This window comes from Mobula birostris, chromosome 15, assembly GCF_030028105.1.
Source record: "Mobula birostris isolate sMobBir1 chromosome 15, sMobBir1.hap1, whole genome shotgun sequence".
Classification (NCBI taxonomy): Eukaryota; Metazoa; Chordata; class Chondrichthyes; order Myliobatiformes; family Myliobatidae; genus Mobula; species Mobula birostris.
In genome coordinates this window covers 69,380,697-69,402,944 of record NC_092384.1, presented here as the reverse complement: position 1 = coordinate 69,402,944, position 22,248 = coordinate 69,380,697, and the positions used below count along the sequence as shown (strand labels likewise).

Below are 22,248 nucleotides of genomic sequence, written 5' to 3'. Positions count from 1 at the left end.
TTGGAACTGACAGCCCAGATTACGCGTGTAATCACCAAGTAGGTTTGGGGATTTCAACGACAGTCCTTTTTCTTAAAAAAAAAGGTTTGACTGACCTTTGCAAACTATAATTCTATGATTAATTTTTTATACTGCCTTGAGTTTATTGCCATTTATAATATTTATTGCGGGTGAGTCCCAGTTGGATGGGAAATGTTTTAACGCAGCCTTGGCAGAAGTGCAAATGAGATGTTTTTTCCCTGTGTTTCCCTTCAACACTGAACTCTTTTACTTTGCAAACAAAATGCTGAGAGAAAAAGCTTCACAAAAAGAAATGAAGAACAGTGATGCTGTTTGAAATTCCAGGTCTCTCCATCATATCGCGATGAATTACATTAATCACAACACAGTCAATTTTCGTATTATATTCTGTTGAAAGTAAGTTGGTCTGGCATTAGGTTCACACACTATACTTTACACCTCAGAGACCTGGCTTGGAAGTCAGCCCACATTGATGGGATGAAGTCTCCATGCTCTGCCAAACTCAATGCTTGAAACAAGGTAAGTGAGGAGATGCACAGTCTCATTCTACTGAATCTGCACCCAGTGAATGAAATAGCCAAGGTGTTCTGGCATTATTTGGCTGCCAGAGGAACAATGTCACTAAGAGGCTTTGAAAGCTGGTAAATGTTTAGTGATAGAATTACTTTAAATGCTAGTGTTAACATTTAACAATGACCTTAAGAATAGAACGATATCATCAGATCTGTAAGCTGTCTATCTTGTTGTGCAGTCTTTCAGATTCAGATTTATTTAGCACATGTATTCAAACATGCAATGAAATGCATTGTTTTCAATAATAACAAGCATAAGGATGCGCTGGGGGCAGCTCGCAAGTGTTGCTACACATTCTGGTGCCAACATAGCATGCCCACTCTGTTTGCTGAACACAACAGCAATAGAACAGCCACAAATTAATAACAGCAAAGCAAACCCTTTATCTTCTTGCCATCCATGCATCCATTCCCACATACACACAGTCCTCTAACCCCAGAACAGGGCTTCTCCAGGCCTCTAGCCTCCAGTAGACTCAGGCATGCAACTCAAGGATAATCAGGCAAATCCTAGATACATTTCATTTTGATGCTGTGATTAAAGTTCAAAGTAAAACCAGTAGCAAAGTACATATATGTCACCATATACAACCCTGAGATTAATTTCCTTGTAGACATACTCAATAAATCTATAGAATAGTAACCATAACAGAATCAAATAAAGACCTTCAGTGAATCAGTGATGAAGCCCTTCAAGTTAGGCCCAGCATCTCATGGAAGTAAAGATAAAGATGAAAGATTTAACTTTGTTTGACATATGTACGTCAAAACATACATGATTTGCATTAAATCAAATCACCGTTGATTTTCCTCTGCAAGCATTGCCATGCTTCTGGGGCTGGCATTCCCGCTGCTGTCTGTAATGAGTTTGTGCGCTCTCCCCGTGACCGTGTGAGTTTCCTCTGGGTGCTCTGGTTTCTTCTCACAGTCCAAAGTTGCTGGGTGGTGCGGCACAAACAAATCATCTCAGTAAAGAACGTAAAGAAAATAAATGAAAAGTAAATCGCATCATCACAACTCATTGACCCTAACCTGTACATCTTTGGGATGTGGGATGAAGCTGGAGCACCCAAAGGGAGGCCATACATCACTGGAAGAATGTACAACTCCTTACAGGCCACAGTGGAATGGAAAATGGATTGCTGGCGCTATAAAGCATGCAGCTAACGGCTGTGTTACTGTTGTGCCCCCTAGTGGCAGTGTCCTCAGCTCTGCAAATGGTAAGATACCATAGATCAAGTCCCAGCTGGTGTTTCCGCTATCCTGGTCCTTGTAGCTGCCAGTCAGAATCCATGGTGGTTGGTGAGCAAACCAACAATGGGAATTAAAAACTATTTGACATCCTCCTCACCAGTCTACTCATTACAGAGACATTTTTTTTAAAGATACAGGCAGAATAGCCCCTTCTGGCCTAATGAGCGGTACCGCCCAGCAACCCATCTACTCAACCTTAGCCTAATCACAGGGCAATTTATAATGACCAATTAACCTGCTAACCGATATGTTCTTGGAATGCGGGAGAAAACCAAAGCACCCAGAGCAAACCCACACGGTCGTGGGGAGATGGGGAGAATGACATTGGTCCATGATGGAATTGATACAAGTGTTATTAACTGAACTGTTATTAAAGTATGGATCTGAGCCATTACTATTATAATATCATATAGTAAGTTATTTTTCTATTTTCTTCTTTTTTTTTTTTACCAACCAGCTCATTTTGGTAGTCGGGGCAGATTTTTTAAATAAAATAAAATTATTTTATTTAAATGTAATGTAATTCGTATTATTTACTTGTATCCTTATGAATTTTGTATTTGTACTCATGCAAGTTATAATATCAATAAAAATATTGAAAGAGATACAAGTGATACGTGGGCCTTGACCAAAGCCTAAGCATGCTGGGAAATACTCAGGAATCAGAATCAGATTTGTTACCATAAAGATATGCCATGAAACTTGCTGTTTTACAGCAGCAGTACAGTGTAGTACGTAAAATTTACCTTATACTTTATTGTCGCCAAACAATTGATACTAGAGTGTACAATCATCACAGCGATATTTGATTCTGCTCTTCGTGCTCCCTGGAGTACAAATCAATAGTAAATATTAAAAATTTAAATTACAGTCATAAATAGAAAATAGAAAAGGGAAAGTAAGGTAGTGCAAAAAAACCAAGAGGCAGGTTTGGAAAGTTGGAGGGTACAGCCCAGATCCAGGTCAGGATCCGTTCAGCAGTCTTATCACAGTTGGAAAGAAGCTGTTCCCAAATCTGGCCGTATGAGTCTTCAGGCTCCTGAGCCTTCTCCCAGAGGGAAGAGGGATGAAAAGTGTGTTGGCTGGGTGGATGGTGTCCTTGATTATCCTGGCAGCACTCTCCGACAGCGTGCGGTGTAAAGTGAGTCCAAGGATGGAAGATTGGTTTGTGTGATGTACTGGTCTGTGTTCATGATCTTCTGCAGCTTCTTCCGGTCTTGGATGGGACAACTTCCATACCAGGTTGTGATGCACCCCAGAAGGATGCTTTCTATGGTACATCTATAAAAATTAGTGAGGGTTTTAGGGGACAGGCCAAATTTCTTTAGCTTCCTCAGGAAGTAAAGGCGCTGGTGGGCCCTCTTGGCAGTGGACTCTGCTTGGTTGGACCAAGTCAGGTCATTTGTGATATTGTAAATTTACTGTAAAATTTACAAAACAGTATGTAGTGTATAAGACGGATAACATTAGAATAAGTTGCAGGTCTATAAAACTCTGGTCTGATCACAGTTGGATTATTGTGTTCAGTTCCTGTTGACTTATTATGAGAAAGATATGGAGACTTTAGAGAGAGTGCAGAGGAGATTTCCGAGGATGATCCCTGGATTAGAGAACACGTCTTACGAAGATAGGTTGAATGATTTTCCTGTCTGGAGTGAAAGAGGGCGAGATGTGATTTGACGAGATGATAAGAGGCCTGGATAGGATGGAGAGTCATTGCCTTTTTCACAGTGTGGCAATACCCAACATGAGAGAGCATAATTTTAGGACCTTTGGAGGAACATATAGGTGTAATGTCAGTGGTAGCTTTATTTACACACAGAGAGGTGGGTGTGTGGAACACACTGCCAGGGCTGGTAGTAGAGGCAGATACATTAGGGACATTTAAGAGACTCTGAGACAGGCAGATGGATGAAAGAAAAATGAAGGGCTATGTGAGAGGGAAGGGTTAGATTGACCTTACAATGGGTTGAAATGTCAGCACAGCATCATGGTTGCAAATGCCTGTACTGGGCTGTAATGTTCTATGTATGTTCTGTTCACAGAAATCAAGCCAGATCTAATCTGACTAATTACTGCATAATCAATAAACCCTTAATCATCAGCAAAATCATCAGATGTAAAGTGCTTTTTACAATGCCGTCAAGTGACAATTACTCACCTGTAACCAGCTCAGTTTTATCCATAACACAAGAAGTTCTGCAGATGATGGAAATCCAAAGTAACACACACAAAATGCTGGAGGAACTGAGTCCTGAAGAAGGATCTCAGCCGGAAACGTCAATAGTTTATTCATTTCCATAGATGCTGTCTGACCTGCTGAGTTTCTCCAGCATTTTGTGTGTGTTATTTGTACCCAGTTTGACTTTTGAGAGGACTTCTTGAGTCCAGCTCTTATCACAGCCATAACCCAAATGTGAAGCAAGCAATGAATTCTGAAGTTGCAGCAAGATGACTGCTTTTAACATCAAGACAACATTTGACCAAGTGTGGCATCAAGGTAACTGCGAAGAATAAAAACAGCAGGTTTATAGGCACCTGGAAATTGAGTCATATCAAGTCAATTCTCTTGAAGTGGAGAAATACTTCATTTCAGAACAATGACAACAGGTTCAGGATTTCCATGCTAAACTACACATAAGCAAAGTCTCAAAGATACTGGGCTTCCTGGAGTAAACACAGAGAATAATGATAGTTATCACTACAAGATCACATACATGGGCTGTAATGATTTGATGCAAGACCCAAATGTGGCTTCAATGAGGAATCATTTTCTGCTAATGTGAAACATTTTCAGAAGTTCAGCAACACTAGAGAATGCTTGCTTCACTGTTGTGCCATAAATTTGTAGAAAGTTCAGGAACCTATGCATCCTTACAATAGCAGTAGCAAGGCAGGAAGGCTTCCTGTCTATTGGGTTTTACTTCTCAGTTTTGCTGACACTATGTATGCATATCATAAAAATAAAATAGTAAGATATCCTAATGTGATTGCCAGCTGAATTATTGAATGCAATTTGACAAGATGACACCAAGGAAGTTTTGAAACAGCCGATTAAATGTTTGAAGAGATAAGAGTTTCAACAAGTATCTGAGGTCTGTCTCTTTCTTCCAATCAACTGGAGGAGCAGAAAAGATCAAAGATGAGCAAGAGACCAAACCAGGATGTATGCCAGGATCTTGGAAAGCTCAGGCATTGGATGATGCAACACTATCAAGACAGGGTTAGATCTATTGGAGGATTGGAATACGTGGTTGAAAATGGAACCATTGTTAGTACAAATGTATCCAGGCAATTTGGCCAGGTGTTGGTTATTGTATGGATGACACAGATAGGATAGGTTCAATGTTTACGGAAGGTACAAAGTGGGTGGCCAACTAATAGTCCATTGCCTTGAGAGAGATTAGTGATCACTATTCTGTGGGAAAAGGCGACGAATGAAAGGAAATGAACACACTACATGGAGATCAAGGTAACAGACTGGAGACCAGTAGAAGCAGAGACATTTTCTTCTTTGTGTCTGAGATGAATTGCAGTTCACAATGTGCTTACAAGAGTGGAGTAGATAAGGCTATTTACCCACACAGAATATTTGAAACACAAGAATAATCAATGCATTTTTAAGCAGCTCAGCCAGTAGCAAGTGGCTTGGAGATGTGAATTTCTGGAGATGTGAATTTGAATCCATCACAACAATTGAGAAGATTTAAATTCAATGATTCACACAGAATTAAAACAATAAGGCTTGAAAAAAAATTAATTTAGTTTCTGTGCTGACTACTGGGAAGTTAATTTAGTAAAGAAGAAATGTGGGGTTATGGGCTATGTAGGAGAAAAGGGTTAGATTAATCATAGGAGCAAGTTAGAAGAATGGCACAATATTATAGATCAAAAAGTCAGTACTGTGCTGTACTGTTCTACATTCTATGTTCTATGTTCTAAATGTGTAGTCTATGCATAAATGCCTCATTGCCCAGATTAAGGCACACCAGGCCATCTAGTAAAATGCTGCCTAGCGGGAAATCGGAACAGAAACTTCCAGTCTGATGTTTGCCAATGTGCTTTGAGTTTTTACAGTACCAAGCACCCATCTAATTGCATCATCCAGTGCACATCGCCTTTTATAGCAATTACAGCACATTATGCTGCCAGTGCTTAGGGCAGCAATGAAAGTCCTCTATCTCTGTCTGTCATTGGCCATCTTCTCTATTGTGCCCCATGTGTGGTTCAGGGTTCTCACTCCCACACAGATATAGAAGGATTTTTCATTAATTTTTCCTTAACAATTTTTCTTTGCCTGTCAGTGTCGTTAGCCCTGAGCTGAACCCCTGAACCTGGAGGACCGGTGGAGCACTCTTAGTCTGGCCTCTACCCTTTGACCTGTTTGGCATGAAGTCTGAAGTCGAGTCAAGTCTCAAGTCACTTTTTATTGTCATTTTGACCATAACTGCTGGTACAGTACACAGTAAAAAGGAGACAAAGTTTTTGAGGACCATGGTGCTCCAGGAAACGATACAAAAACTACACTGAACTACGTAAAACAACACAAAAACTACACTAGACTACACAGCACTGCATAAAGTACACAGAACAGTGCAGGCATTACAATAAATAATAAACAAGACAATAGGCACGGCAGAGGGCAGTAGGCTGGTAGTCCAATAGCTTGGGGGGAAAACTGTTACATAATTAAAAAGCTGAGTCTGGGATTCTGTCCGTTTCTGTACTCCCGCTGAGTATTTTTTTGGAGTCGGATACAGTTCAATTTAATGTCCATTGGGGAGCAAAATGGATGGAGGAGCTGGCCGGCTAGGGCTTGTTCTTTTCCTGGCACGGACTCCTGCTCACTCGCCTCGCTTCCGCTTCCTCGCACACCGCCTACGACGTCCCCACCTCCGGCCACCAGCATCAGGCGACTCCAAGGACTGCAGGCCCGATCCCCTCAGCAAGCCGAGGTCGTGCAATTTAATCAGCAGATCTTCATGAAGGTTTGTCTTTGGGCAATCTCTGTATTGTAGCAGTACCTGGTGATGGTAGGTAGTCGCTCTGTTAGCCATTGCCCTAAACCCTAATTGTACCTTAAAATTAAATTAAAAAACTAAATTAAAGTAGCACCAGATTTGAAAGGCCACTGCTGCCGTGCCATGCCACCTGCTGGATGAGAGACCTTACCAAGAGCCAAAGCACAAGGCCCTGAGTCTAACCAACGTAACCCTCCAGGTCATAGGGGCAGGCAAACCTCCAAACCTTATAGCAAGGTTGCAGTCGTCTTGGATGAATTACAGATAAATGTGGACATTAAGAGTGTAACCCATGACCTGCATTTCTCATTCATAATAAAACAAGGAAAAAGCCCCATAGCAGTTTAGCAAATACATTCAGATTAAAGTTTTTCTCTGGGATATTGAGCCTCTGTCAGGTTCATTTTCTACTTTTATCCACAAGAATCAAAAGCAAAGGTCACAAGATCTCCATGAAATGTTCCTTCATGCATGATGTAACAGTTACTGGCCCTTTCATGTGTCTGTACCTCGCTGTGGCATGGGAAAGTGGCCAATGGGAATCTTCCTTCTGCAAGCAGTGGATTTCACATTCATTGTTTCCGCCATCACCTTTAAAGCTACTGCATATAACTGCCTTTGAAAATGCTTTTTTAAGATCCAACTCACTTCCCAGTTGTCAGTATGGAAATGAGATGGTAGCAGCAGCAGTTGGAAAAACTCAGCTAGTTAAATTCAAATTCAAGTTCCATTTCCAGTTCAGTTTATTGTCATTCAACTGTACACACGTATACTGCCAAACGAAAAAATATTCCTCTAGAGCAAGGTACACAACACAGTACATGTAACTCACAAATAATACTTAAAGTAATACTACCATTAGTAAATTAACAGATAATAAGTTGCATTTATGACACATATTTTGTGTTTTATTCAGGATGGAAACCACCCTTATGATTATTCATTTGCCTTTTTGTCAATTTCCAAATCTTTTTCAGGGCATCCAATTCAAGGATTAACAAAGTGACATTTACTGAAAAAAAGGGTAAATACTAATTTCTAGGAACCAGTATCAGTAATTTGGGTAGCGGAGTGGAGATACGCCTCAACCAAAGGAGGTGAAAGGTGCTTGTTCCCTTTGATAGCCTGCAGGTTGCCCTTGAGCAAGGTGTAGCACCTGGTTAGCCCTTCACCCCCCCAAATCAGTGTCATGAAGTGGGTGGTGGATGGTCGTCTGAGCAGTTGATGCATATCACAAGTCCTGGTTAATGCGACCACTGACGCCGGGCAGACAATCTCTGAAGAGGGTTGAGTGACGGCTGGGGTCACCCATCTTGAAAAGACACTGTCTTGAGAAGGCTGTAGAAAAATTTTTCCAAGAACAATCATGGTCATAGAAAGACCATGATCACCCGTGTCATACGACACGCCGTGTAACGAGTGAAAGTAGTATCAGTAACGGTAATTGCAATATCTTGAATGTGGATTTTAAAAGATTTTATAAATTAATAGCTCAATTGTTCATCGATTTAAGAATTAAAAGGTCAGATGACAACACTGAAAGAAATAAAATGGTTTTGCACAGAGGTTGCACACATTATAATTGCTGAAATGTAAACTCATATACTTGCATACACAGAACTGTGATATTCTGCTTCCAGCAGAAGTGGTTGAGGCAGGTTCGATGTTGTCATTTAAAGTTAAATTGGATAGATATATGGACAAGAAAGGAATGGAGGGTTATGGGCTGAGCGCAGGTCGATGGGACTAGGTGAGAGTAAGAGTTCAGCATGGACTAGAAGGGCCAAGATAGCCTGTTTCCGTGCTGTAATTGTTATATGGTTATATCAAGATAGTTGGTGACAATAATAAGAGAACAAGCCAGGTGAATATAGTTATGTTTTGTGAGCCTTCTGTGGGATTTTGCAGTATATTTTCCTCTGAACAGTATAATACAGTGTAGTTGATTAAGACTGAATTGGATTTCACTTATTCTTTTCAGTACTTGCCTTGGTTGTCTCATGACATTGCATGACTCAAGATGATCAGAATCAATACTTTAGATTCTTCAATGTTTTAGTTGAATTGTGAATTCCCTATGTTGAAATATGAGGCTTTTTGTTGTAAAGGCATCTCAACAGGGAAAAGAATGTCTATTTCGCTAACAGCTTCTTTCCCTCCACCATCAGAATCCTGAATAGTCCATAAACCGATCATTATTCCTCTTCTGCCCTAGAAATTTATTTATTATCACTTATAGAAATTTTTATGTCTTGCACTGTCCAGCTGCTGCAAGACAACACATTTCACAACACATGTCAAAGATAATAAAGCTGATTCTGATTCAGAAGGCATGCACGTTGATTAAAATATTTTTAAGATAACTCCAGGGAAACTAAGTGAGAAGACAAGAGGAGATAGTTAACTCGTTAGTGAAAATTTTTAAAAAAACACAGATGTTGGAAACCCGATATACTGTAAAAGCAAAAAAGGCCGGAAATACACAGTGGGTCAGGTCACATCTGTGGGAAGGGAAAAAGGTCAGAAGTCTCTCATTAGTTGCAGAATCTGATGAAAGGTCTTTAACCTCTTTCGAGCTCTGTTTCCCCTTCCAGAGAGGTGGCTTGAAATGCTGTGCATCTCCAGCAGTTTCTGTTTTTGTTAATTAATTGATCAACATGCATGCCTCTCCCCCCCACACCCCAGTCTCATAATTGAAATTCAAACATACAAGTTTGGCATTCAGATCAGATAAACTGTGCTGCTGAACAACAGTGCAATGCTATAAGTGTGCATAAGTTGCAAGATTGTACAGATTTGTTGATTCAAGATGTGCATATTCATTTCTAAATGAAAAGGTCATGATTTGCAAGTGGGCATTTGATGTAGCCCAGACAATGATCAGTAGCCACAGAGTTATCCAGCACAGCATGGAAACGTCCTAACTCATCCACATTGACCAAGATACCAATCTCAGCTAGTCCCATTTGCCTGCATATGACACATATCCCTTTAAACCTTTCCTGTCCATGTGTTTGTCCAAGTATCTTTTAAAAGATTTTTTTTTAATTTTACTAGCCTCAAGCACTTCCTCTGGCCACTTGTTCTATATACATACCACCCCTGCATGAAGAAGTTCAAGTTTATTGTCATCTGACTGTACACATATACAACCATACATACCATCATTCCTCTGGACCATGGCGCACACACAAAACATTTATCACACACAGCAGGTAAAACCAAATATTACCACAATGAAGTTAATAAAATGTCATTGTATGTATTGTGCAGCACAGGTGAATGGTAAACAGGAAACAGCTTGCTGTCCTCGTGATGAGACCTCAGTGGTGGCAGGGTATTCAAAGGGAAGAACCTGTTACTCAGTCTGGCAGTCCTAGTCCTGATGCTTCTGTACCTCTTTCCTGATGGTAGTGTGACAAACAAATTATGGGATGAGTGGTAGGCATCCTCAACAATACTTTGGTTCCTTCATATATAATGGCCTGGTAAATGCCACTATTGTGTATTTAATATAACAGTAATACTTGAGTAATATTGTAAATATATTGTTTGATTAAACATTCTTTGTTATTTAAATAATTCATTATGATTATACTGTGACAAGAATACACATAGATTAAGATGTAGCTGGCCTGGGCTGGCGCCAGTGGAATCAGCAGTTGGTCTGCCACCTGTCTTCAGGAGTGAGAGAGATAAGGAAAACAATGGAGCAGCATTTGGAGATGTTAATGAAGGAAGGAGAGCTGACAAGAGCGGCTCCCCCTTTGAACCCCGAACTGTTTGAAGTGATGGACAGGTGATACCCCAGCAGGGGGATAAAAAGGAACAGGTTCGTTAAGGCAGGACACACACACAACACCCGAGGTAACAAGACCCTGGAAGCGGTGCGTCTCTCACAAGTCGGTGGGAAGTACCGGGCCATAAACGCACAGGGTGGAAAGGCACGATCGGCGGGAACCTGGTGTGTGTCCACCCTTGCCTGGGTGCCAGGTTCACCGCAGGGAAACGATCGCATCTGGAAATGGAGGGGTCACGGTCGGTGACCTCAGATGACATCACAAAGGACGCGCCCGAAAGCTGACTGCGAAGGTCTGTGTGGAAGCTGTTTTGAATATTCATTCGTTTTGCTCTCTCTCTCCTCCTCCCCCCGCCCCCCCACTGTCCATCGCCACGGCAGCGATTACTGCAAACTGAACTGAACTAAATTGAACTGAACTTTGCGTCACTTTGAAACTGGTCATTTACCCCTAGACAACGATAGAGCTTGATTGATCCTGTTATCTGAATTCTGTGTACATGTATGTTTATCATTGCTGAACTGTTGCATTCATTATCCTTTTGATTAGAGTACTGTGTTGCTTGTTTCTTTAATAAAACTTTCTTAGTTCTAGTAATCCAGACTCCAACTGAGTGATCCATTTCTGCTGGTTTGGCAACCCAGTTACGGGGTACGTAACATAAGTGGGTGCTCGTCTGGGATTTTGAACGCTAAATTTGGGACGGAGTAAATTGATTGGGTCAAAATTCCTGAAAGAAAGAAAAGACAAACAGCAAAAATGGAGGCTGAAGAAATTATAAAGGCACCAACCTTGGAGGCATTAGAGGATGCCAGGAAATCAGAATTGGTAGCTGTGGCCAAACGGTTGAATCTTGCTAAGGGGAAGTTGACAATGAGGAGAGAGGAGATACACAGAGCTATCGTAGAGCACTATGTATCTAAAAGTGTGTTCCCCCAAGGCAAGCTGGAGGTGGTGTCTATTGAAAAACCTGCTGGAGACGCGGTACAGGTGCAGCTTGAAATACTGAGACTCGAGCACGAGTTCCGGGTACGGCAGTTAGAACACGAAGAGAAGCAATTAGAAAGGCAGGAGAGAGAGAGAGAGAGAGACAGTTGGAGTGAGAGGAGAAACAGAGGGAAAGGGAATTCGAGCTGGAGAAGTTAAAGATAAGGGCAGAGCAGGGGCCCGTGCCGAACCAAGGTGGAGGGTTCCGGGTGACCCAGGAGGTTAGGCTGGTTTCCCCATTTGACGATACCGACGTGGATCGGTACTTTCTCCATTTCGAAAAAGTTGCTACAAGTCAGGACTGGCCGAGGGATAAGTGGGCTGTTTTGCTTCAGAGTGTACTGAAAGGGAAAGCCCAAGAAGCTTACTCAGCTTTGTCCACGGAAGATGCCCAGAGGTATGAGGTGGTGAAAGAGGCCATCCTCAGGAATTATGAGTTGGTCCCGGAGGCATACAGGCAGAGGTTCCGGAATGCGAGGAAGCAGTGGGACCGCACGTATTTAGAGTTTGCCCGTGAGATGCAGACATATTGTGAGCGTTGGTGTGCCTCGAAGGGGGTAAAGGGGGATTATGACAGACTGCTACAGCTGATCCTGATTGAGCAGTTTAAAGGCTGTGTCCCTGAGGGTATGAGACCCTACCTAGATGAGAAAGAGGCAGCCACGTTAGCCGCAACTGCTAAGTTAGCGGATGAGTATGCGTTGACGCATAAAATGAAGTTTGCCCAGAGTAAAGGCTACCAGAAAGGTAGTCAGGACGGCGGGGAGAGTCCGCCAGAAAAGTCAGAAAGTAAGCCGGGGACTAACGAGAAGGATAAGGTAGACCGGGAGCAGTCTGGTAGGAAGTCTCCTGGGGTCGTCTGTTATAATTGTGGGAAAGTCGGACACTTTGCGTCCAGGTGCTTTGCCCCAAAGAAGGAGACGGGAAAAGGAAAACGGCGATTTTGACTGGCTGTATCGAGCTGGTAAACGAACCGCTAGGGAAGGACAGGTCTGCCAAAGTTAAGGAAGGACGCGAGAAGTTTATCTCGGCCGGATTGGTGTCAGTGAAGGAGGGGTTAAAACCAGTTCCAGTGCGGATCTGGAGAGACACGGGAGTGTGTCAGTCACTAATACTGAAGAGTGTATTAGAGTTTAGCTCAGAGACCCAGACTTGGGAGGTCAAGGTGAAAGGTATTGGGGAAGGGACAGAGACAGTCCCTTTGCACCAGATACACTTACAAAGCAACCTGGTCGCTGGACTAGTCACGATCGGGGTGAGGTCCGAATTACCGATGAAAGGCGTGGAAGTCTTGCTCGGTAATGACCTCGCCGGGGGAATCGTGTTCGAAGCAGTGAAATTGACAGGTCAGCCTGCCAGCATTGAGGCCCCACTCATGGACTCACAGGTTCATCACGGGACCGCGGCAGTAAATTTAGCTGAGACGTTTCTGCCAGCCTTGTACGAGAAGGGGGTAAAAAGTGAAAAGAAGGAGTGTAGTGAGGCAACAGGTAGTGAGGGAGCTGGGACAGACGTAGCATTAGCCAGGAAAGAATTTGTGCAGGCGCAGGAGCGAGACGAGGGGCTGATGGTTTTGGCGGAGACAGCTCTCTCTGACACAGACTTAACAAGGGAACTAGTAGGCTATTGTGTGGAGGAGGAAGTGCTAAGGAAGAAAGGGAAACCAAGTACCATACCCGCAGATGAGGAATGGGGGGTGGTGCAAAAGAGTTATGGGGATGAGGTTTTTAACCTGGCCCACAAGGTACCCCCCGATGGACATTTTGCGGTACTGGAGGGAACAGTTGGTGGAATCATGAAAGAGGTTTACCGGCTGCACCGGAGGAAGGATGTTATTGATTATGGCCGACGCGAACTGAGACAGTCACAGGCTTTTGATGTGCTAACAAACCTAGTCGGTGTTAGCACGGAAATCAATGAAGCTAGGGTCCCCCCCGATAAGAGAAAAAAAACATTTTGAAGAGATGAGTATGGTATCGACCAGATGGGAGAAGGCTATTGTTTTGGCCAGGTCTGCTGATAAGGTCTCTCCCTTAATCCCCGAACAAAGCGACTCTTTAGGAGAAGTAATTAAACGACTCGCACCCGTGTGTTTGATTGTCCCGAGGCGATGCAAAGAGCTGGGACATTGGGTGGTGTCAGCCTAGCAAGCAATATTCCTATAGAATGAGTAATTCAGTGACTAAAGGGCTGACGAACACAGAGGTGTGTATTGGCAATGTAATACGGCTGTCTGAAGCCAGCTTGATAGTGAACCTTGAAAAAAATGAGTTCCGCCATGCGAAGGTCACTTACCTGGGAATTGGGGTGACACAGGGGTAGCTGGCAGCAATGCAAGCTAAAGTGCGGGCTATCTCTGACATTCCAACCCCGACAGACAAGAGGGCCCTCAGAAGGCTCTTGGAGATGGTGGGGTACTATAGGAAGTTTTGCAATAACTCTGCGGTTACTACCCCTCCCCCTCCTACTAAGCTCTTGCGAGAGAAAACTAAGTCGGAATGGGACGACCCTTGTTATTGTGGTCAGGGACAAAGCCCAATGAGAGGTTACATTGATCACAATTCATCAGTGTTTTTGGCCACTATGAAGTTTGCTAAGTTGGAGCCTGGTCTAAGGGATTATTAATAACACATATAAAAGGAACAGAAAATGTGATGGCTGACTGTCTGCCAGGTGTTGACAACTTCAAATTCGCTGTATTAGCCAAATAGCTGATAAAGATGTATATTTGTGTGTGTATCAAATAATGCATTCATGTTTGTAATTTTTACCCCCCGGTAAAAATCCTTAAAAGGGGTAAGTGTGACAAGAATACACATAGATTAAGATGTAGCTGGCCTGGGCTGGCACCAGTGGAATCAGCAGTTGGTCTGCCACCTGTTTTCAGGAGTGAGAGAGATAAGGAAAACAATGGAGCAGCATTTGGAGATGTTAATGAAGGAAGGAGAGCTGGCAAGAGCGGCTCCCCCTTTGAACCCCGAACTGTTTGAAGTGATGGACAGGTGATACCCCAGCAGGGGGATAAAAAGGAACAGGTTCGCTAAGGCAGGACACACACACGACACCCGAGGTAACAAGACCCTGGAAGCGGTGCGTCTCTCACAAGTCAGTGGGAAGTACCGGGCCATAAACGCACAGGGTGGAAAGGCACGATCGGCAGGAACCTGGTGTGTGTCCACCCTTGCCTGGGTGCCAGGTTCACCGCAGGAAACGATCGCATCTGGAAACAGAGGGGTCACGGTCGGTAACCTCAGATGACATCACAAAGGACTTGCCTGAAAGCTGACTGCGAAGGTCTGTGTGGAAGCTGTTTTGAATATTCATTCGTTTTGCTCTCTCTCTCCTCCCCCCGCCCCCCCACTGTCCATCGCCACGGCAGCGATTACTGCGAACTGAACTGAACTAAATTGAACTGAACTTTGCGTCACTTTGAAACTGGTCATTTACCCCTAGACAACGATAGAGCTTGATTGATCCTGTTATCTGAATTCTGTGTACATGTATGTTTATCATTGCTGAACTGTTGCATTCATTATCCTTTTGATTAGAGTACTGTGTTGCTTGTTTCTTTAATAAAACTTTCTTAGTTCTAGTAATCCAGACTCCAACTGAGTGATCCATTTCTGCTGGTTTGGCAACCCAGTTACGGGGTACATAACAATACCTACAAAGTACACAAAAGGGATACGTCAGGTTACTGAATCTACAAGGGAATGTGCTATTCGGATCTGGTCCTGTGTAACGAGACAGGTAAAATAAGCAATCTTGTAGTTAGGGATCCTCTTGGAAAGAGTGATCTCAGTATGATTTAGTTTCTCATACAAATGGAGGGTGCAATAGTTCGAATCTAAAACCAGTGTATTATGCCTAAACAAGGGAGACTACAACAGGAAGATGGAAGATTTGGATAGGGTAAACTAGGAACACAGGCTCACAACACGCTGGAGGAACTCAGCAGGTCGGGCAGCATCCGTGGAAATGATGAGTCGACATTTTGGGCCGGAACCCTTCATCAGGACTGAAGAGGGAAGGGGCAGAAGCCCTATAAAGAAGGTGGGGGAGGGTTGGAAGTAGAAGGCTGGTAGGTTCAGTTGAAAAACCAAATGCTTTGATCCCAGCAGCTGCAGATTATTTTGTGTTTAGGAACACAGGCTATATGGTGGGATGGTTGAAGAATAGTAGGAGACTTTCAAAGAGATTTTTCACAGTGATCAACAGAAGTATATTCCAGTTAAAAGCAAGGATAGTAAGGGTGAGGGTGGGGAGAGTCAGTGATGGAAAACTAAAGAAATAAAGGAAGGCATCAAACTAAAAGCTCATGTGTACAAAATTGACAAGAGTTGTGAGAAGCTGGAAAATTGGGAAAATGTTAAAAAGCAGCAAAGAAACACTAAGCAAGCAATAAAGAAAGGGAAGATGGATTATGAAAATAAACAATATATAAAAATGAATAGTAAATTTTTTATAATTATATAAAGCAGAAAAGGGTGGCTAAAGTGAGCGTAGGTCCTTTGGAGGATGAGAAGGGGGAATTGATATTGTGTAAGAAGGAAATAGCGGACGCTTTGAATGACAGTTTTGTGTCAGTCTTCACCATGGGGAACACATTTTACATGCCAAAGAGAGATGTTATGGATGTGATGGGAGGTGAGGACCTCAATACAATAGCTGCACACACACAACACGCTGGAGGAACTCAGCAGGTCGGGCAGCATCCGTGGAAACGAACAGTCAACATTTCCACGGATGCTGCCCGACCTGCTGAGCTCCTCCAGCGTGTTGTGCGTGTTGCTTTGACCCCAGCATCTGCAGAATATTTTGTGTTTTCGATACAATAACTATCACTAAAGAGGTAGTACTGAGCAAACTTGTGGCCCTAAAGATAGAAAAGTTCCCTAGTCCTAATGGAATGCAACCCAACGTGCTGAAAGAAATGGCAGAAGTTATAGTAGAAGCTTTGGTGATGATTTACCAAAGTTCTCCGGACTCTGGGCAGGTCCCGGCAGATTGGAAGAAGGCGAATGTCATGCCACTGTTCAAAAAAGGATGTAGACAAAAGCAGGTAACTATAGACCAATTAGTTTAACATCTGTAGTTGAGAAAATGCTTGTAGCTATCATTAAAGAAGAAACAGCAAGGCATCTGGAAAGAAATGGATCCATCAAGCAAGTGGAGCATGGATTCAGCAAAGGCAGGTCCACTTTAACAGACTTATTGGAGTTCTTTGAGGATATAATGAGCGCAATGGATAGAGGGGAACAGTTGGACGTTATTTACTTGGGTTTCCAGAAGGCGTTCAATAGGGTGCCACATAAAAGGCTTATCCATAAGATAAGGATGCATAGAGTTGGGGATGATGTATTAGCATGGACAGAGGATTGGTTAGCTAATAGAAAGCAGAGAGTTGGAATTGATGGGTGTTTCTCAGTTGGCAATCAGTGGTGAGCAGTGTGCTGCAGGGATCAGTGCTGGGCCTACTACTGTTCACAACATACATTAACGATCTGGAAGAGGGGACTGAGTTTAATGTATTTAAGTTTGCTGATGACATTAAATTGAGTGGAAAAGCAAATTGTGCAGAGGATACAGATAGACTGCAGAGAGATATCAATAGGTTAAGTGAGTGGGCACAGTTCTGGCAGATGCAGTACAATGTTGGTAAATGCAAAGTTATCCACTTTAGAAGGAAAAATAAAAGATCAGATTATTATTTAAATGGTAAAAAAATGCGATGCTGCTGTGCAGAAGGACTTGGGAGGGCTTGTGCATGAATCACAAAAGGTTGGTTTGCAGATGCAGCAGGCTATCAAGAAGGCAAATGGAAGGTCGGCCTTCATTTCTAGAAAGACGAATTTAAGAGCAGGGTGGTTGTGCTGCAAACTCTACAGGGTACTGGTGAAGCTACACTTGGAGTACCGTGTACAGTTCTGGTCTACTTAATTGATGGATATACTGGCTTTGGAGGAGGTGCAGAGGAGGTTCACCAGGTTGATTCCAGAGATGAGGGGGTTACACTATGAGGGGAGAATGAGTTGCCTGGGACGGTACTCATTGGAATTCAGAAAATTGAGAGTAGATTTTATAGAAACATATACAATTATGAAAGGGATAGATAAGATAGAGGCAGGAAAGTTGTTGCCACTGGTAGGTGAGACTAGAACCAGGGGACATAGCCTCAAAATTTGGGGCGTTAATTTTGGATGGAGATGAAGAGGAACTGCTCTTCCCAGAGAGTGGTGAATCTGTGGGATTCCCTGCCCAAAGAAGCAGTGGAGGCTACCTCAGTAAATAGATTTAAGACAAGGTTGAATAGTAGGGGAATTAAGGGTTAAGCTAGGTGGAGATGAGTCCATGGTCAGATCAGCCATGATCTTGTTGAATGTTGGAGCAGGCTCAATGGGCCAGATGGCCTACTCCTGCTCCTATTTCTTATGTTCTTTTGTTATGTTATTATGTCACTGTGTCATATACGCACACCTCACTTAAAGTAAAAATGAGGGTACACAAGTGATCTCCTGGCTCCCTTGTTTTTCTTTCAATTAGTTTTCATGTCTTGGAGCAACACAACATAACACTGGTGACAAGGAAGTTTTAAATTAACATGAAGTGACTACCCACCTGTTGAAGCGCAATGAAATGTTTGAGTTTAAAAAAAGGCAGAAAATGAACAAATTCACGGGTTCAAGAACAGTGAGGACCAGGTGATAATCACCATAAATTTAAAAAACAGCTGAAATGGCTGGTTACAGCAGAAAGATTGACATGTAAGATTGCACAAGTGATAGACTGGATTTTATATACTGAATAGATTGAGCTATACTTTGAAGCAAATGACATAGCAAATACAAAGTGAGTGGCAGTTTTGTTGAGTGTATTGGGTTTAAAGGCATACAGTTTGCTTAGAAGTTTAACTGCTCCAACTGAACCAGACAAAATAAGCTTTGCTGATATCGTGAAAGTAATGTAGGGACATTTATAACCTAAACCATTGTTGAATGTAGAATGCTTTAGGTTTCAGAAGTGGAATCAAAAGGAAGGGGAGTCCATTTCACTGAATTGAAGAAGCTGTCTGAGCATTGTCAGTTCAGTGATGAACTTAATGATGCATTAAGGAATAGTTACGTTTGTGGAATCTTACAAAGAAAGCATTCAAAGAATGGATCATAACTGAACCACAAGATAAAAAGTCAAATTACTGTTTAAAAATATACACTAAACTGTATGCTGCTTATGAAAAAATCTGATGATGATGACAGTTGTACTGTATGGTCTACAGGAAACTAAGGGGCTACTTTATGTTATAGTAACACGTCGCTGAATGCGCTACTAGGCACATATTGCGCATACGTTATTAGGCGTGTATTGATCTGTACGTTCGGTTTATGCCAGTAAAGAACCATGAACCTTAGCTCCCGTCTCCAGCGTTTTTCTTAAGAACATTGTTGTGTAACCAGGCCACATACACAACAAATTGGCGACGAGGTTACTGAACCTACATCGTATCGGGACGCTGTGTTTTAATTGATAATGACACTCAGAAGAAGAGCGCAAGGAACGAGCCAAAGAGCAGGAGAAGGAGGCAGAGAGTCGGAAAAGAAGCGGGAGCACAGCTGGGGTTGGGAATTTCCGGAGACCAAGAGACACAGTCAGAGCCGCAGCATGTTCAGCCGAGACCACAGCCAGCGCTGACCCCCAGGGACTGAGGGTCTGCCTGCCCCAGAAAGGAGATAAAAAGGAGCGACACACACATCTAGATGAAGTGCGCTCGTGGCGCTAGCAAAAAGGGGAGAACAGGGTTTAATTAACATAACAAAGATGGCGATGATTGGAAACATTACAGCATTTGATAGTGGCATTGAAGACTGGGCAACTTACATTGAAAGAGTGGAGTTATATTGTGAGGTTACGGATGAAAAGAAAGCCAGCGTCTTACTCAGTATTATGGGAGCAAAAACATACGGCCTGCTACGGGGCTTGGTAACCCCTGAAAAGTCAGCTGACAAAATATTCAAGCAAATAGTAGACACTCTCCAACAGCATTTAAACCCCAAACCACTGGTCATTGCTGAAATATTTAAATTTCACAGTCGGAATCAGTGCAAAAATGAAAGCATTTCTGAATATTGTGCTGTATTGCGCAAATTATCAGAACATTGTCAATTTGGAACTGGTCTATCAGATGCATTGAGGGACAAGTTAGTGTGTGGAATGCACTGTGAAACCACACAGAAGAAGTTTCTGTGTGAAAGAGACCTTACATTTGAGAAAGCGCTAAACATTGCAATATCAATGGAAACAGCGGCACGGGGTTCTTCTGAGATACAACAAAAATCTCTGGAATATGCTACAAATAAAATGTCACTGAACAGAAATGAAGGAAAGAAATGTTACCATTGTGGGAACAGGTCACGTGACCCGAATTACTATTGATTTAAAGACAAAGAATGCAGAAACTGTGGTAAACAGGGGCACATTGGCAGAGTATGCAAAGCTAGTCAACAGCAGAAAAAGGGCAAAATACAGAGAAAAAAGAAACCCCAGAAAGGAAACTACAACAAGGTACACAAAATGAAAGAAGGCAGTTCTGATGAAAATGACTCAGATGAAAATGAATTATCTTGTCTGCAATTTCACAGCATTAGACATAGGCTCAGCTTTAACAGTGATCTCTGTACATGACTACAAATGACTGTTTTCTCACATAACCTCTGAAACGAACTAAATTACTGCTAAAGACTTATACAGGACAGAAAGTGCATCCCAAAGGTAAAATTAAAGTGACAGTGACCTACAGAGACAAAACACAGCAGCTGAACCTCTATGTACTGAAAAATGGAGGACCACCTTTGCTGGGACGTGAATGGCTCAGGAAAATCCAGTTGGATTGGCACTCCATTAAGGCACTAGATCAGTCAACAAAGGAGGGCAGCTCAGCGAGGAAGGTGTCCGCAGCTCTTCTCTCACCCATTGTAAACTATTACAACGATGAGGACGAACGCAGTATCTGTAGCCGCGACTCGGATGAAGATACAGAGGATGCAAGAGAGACAGATATTGCCAATAAGCAGGATGATGAAGACTACCTGGAAGTAAAAGAGCAGATGTACCAGGAGAAATTGACATCTCTCAAAAGACAGCTACGGCAGTTACAGGAAGGCACTTTGCAGGAGTATCAGAAAAGGATGACGAAACTAGATCAATAATACAAGGAAAGAATACGAAATACAGAGCTTTTTCTGCAACTGGAGACGGAACAAGTGGAAAGGAATTATATTAAAGAGAAGAAAGCAGCAGTGAAGGAATTTGAAGATAAGAAGATTGAGTTAGAAGAAAAGAAAAAGATGATTGAGAATGAGAGGCTAATAATGGAACTCACAGGAGATTCTATGGAGGTAAAGCCAATAATGACTAGGGAACTAAGGAGGAGACCTAACGACCCTGTTCCAATTACAGACAAAAGATGACAACCTGCAGCTGCGCAGTTAAATTACTTGTTAACAGATGAACAGATAGTGGAAGATCTGTGAACTCTCAATAAGCTTAAATCTCCGAAAAGACCAGCATCTCCGTCTTCTCCTGAGCATCTTCCCAGCACTCCTGCTGAATCATCAGCACAAAGATATGAAGCACAAATAGAAGGTGGAAAGTTATATTACAAAAAGAGATGGTGTCATAAAGGTCAGGCTATCTATTTGGAATCGAAGGAGAATACAAAGGTTAGCTGTGTAATTAGCTCAGTTGGAATAAATGAGATATGGGTAAGGAAGACAAGTGATAGCACAACGATGTGTATATATCTAGGGCAGCTGCACAGAGGAGTCTTCATTATACGGAGGTGATCTGTTGCCTAGAACTCTTAGCAAGTTGGAGGTGCACATCTTCTTAGCTCCCTATGCTCAGAGGTCAACTGTTCATGACTTTTATATGGATATCTGTATTAAAACAAACAAGTTTATTGACAGACTGAAGAACACACTATTTGAAGACACTTGCCAATGCCTTCTTAGTTTTGATGATGGTATGTATTTTTAAGAATAACATTCACCTTTTCATAGAACATAGAATAGTATAGCACATTAGAGACCCTTCGGCCCACAATGTTGTGCTGACCCTCAAACCCTGCCTCCCATATAAGCCCCCACTTTAAATTCCTTCATATACCTGTCTAGTAGTCTCTTAAACTTCACTAATGTATCTGCCTCCACCACTGACTCAGGCAGTGCATTCCACGCACCAACCACTCTCTGAGTAAAAAACCTTACTCTAATATCCCCCTTGAACTTCCCACCACTTACCTTAAAGCCATGTCCTCTTGTATTGGGCAGTGGTGCCCTGGGGAAGAGGCACTGGCTATCCACTTTATCTATTCCTCTTATTATCTTGTACACCTCTATCATGTCTCCTCTCATCCTCCTTCTCTCAAAAGAGTAAAGCACTAGCTCCCTTAATCTCTGATCATAATGTATACTCTCTAAACCAGGTAGCATCCTGGTAAATCTCCTCTGTACTCTTTCCAATGCTTTGACATCCTTCCTATAGTGAGGCGACCAGAACTGGACACAAAAATCCAAGTGTGGCCTAACCAGAGTCTTA

At 42.5% G+C, this 22,248-nt stretch overlaps 1 pseudogene; it reads left to right on the top strand.

Annotated features, from left to right (window-relative positions):
• The first annotated feature begins 1,647 nt into the window (after positions 1–1,647).
• LOC140210200 (sin3 histone deacetylase corepressor complex component SDS3 pseudogene) lies at positions 1,648–21,494 on the top strand (annotated as a pseudogene).
• The last annotated feature ends 754 nt before the right edge of the window (positions 21,495–22,248 follow it).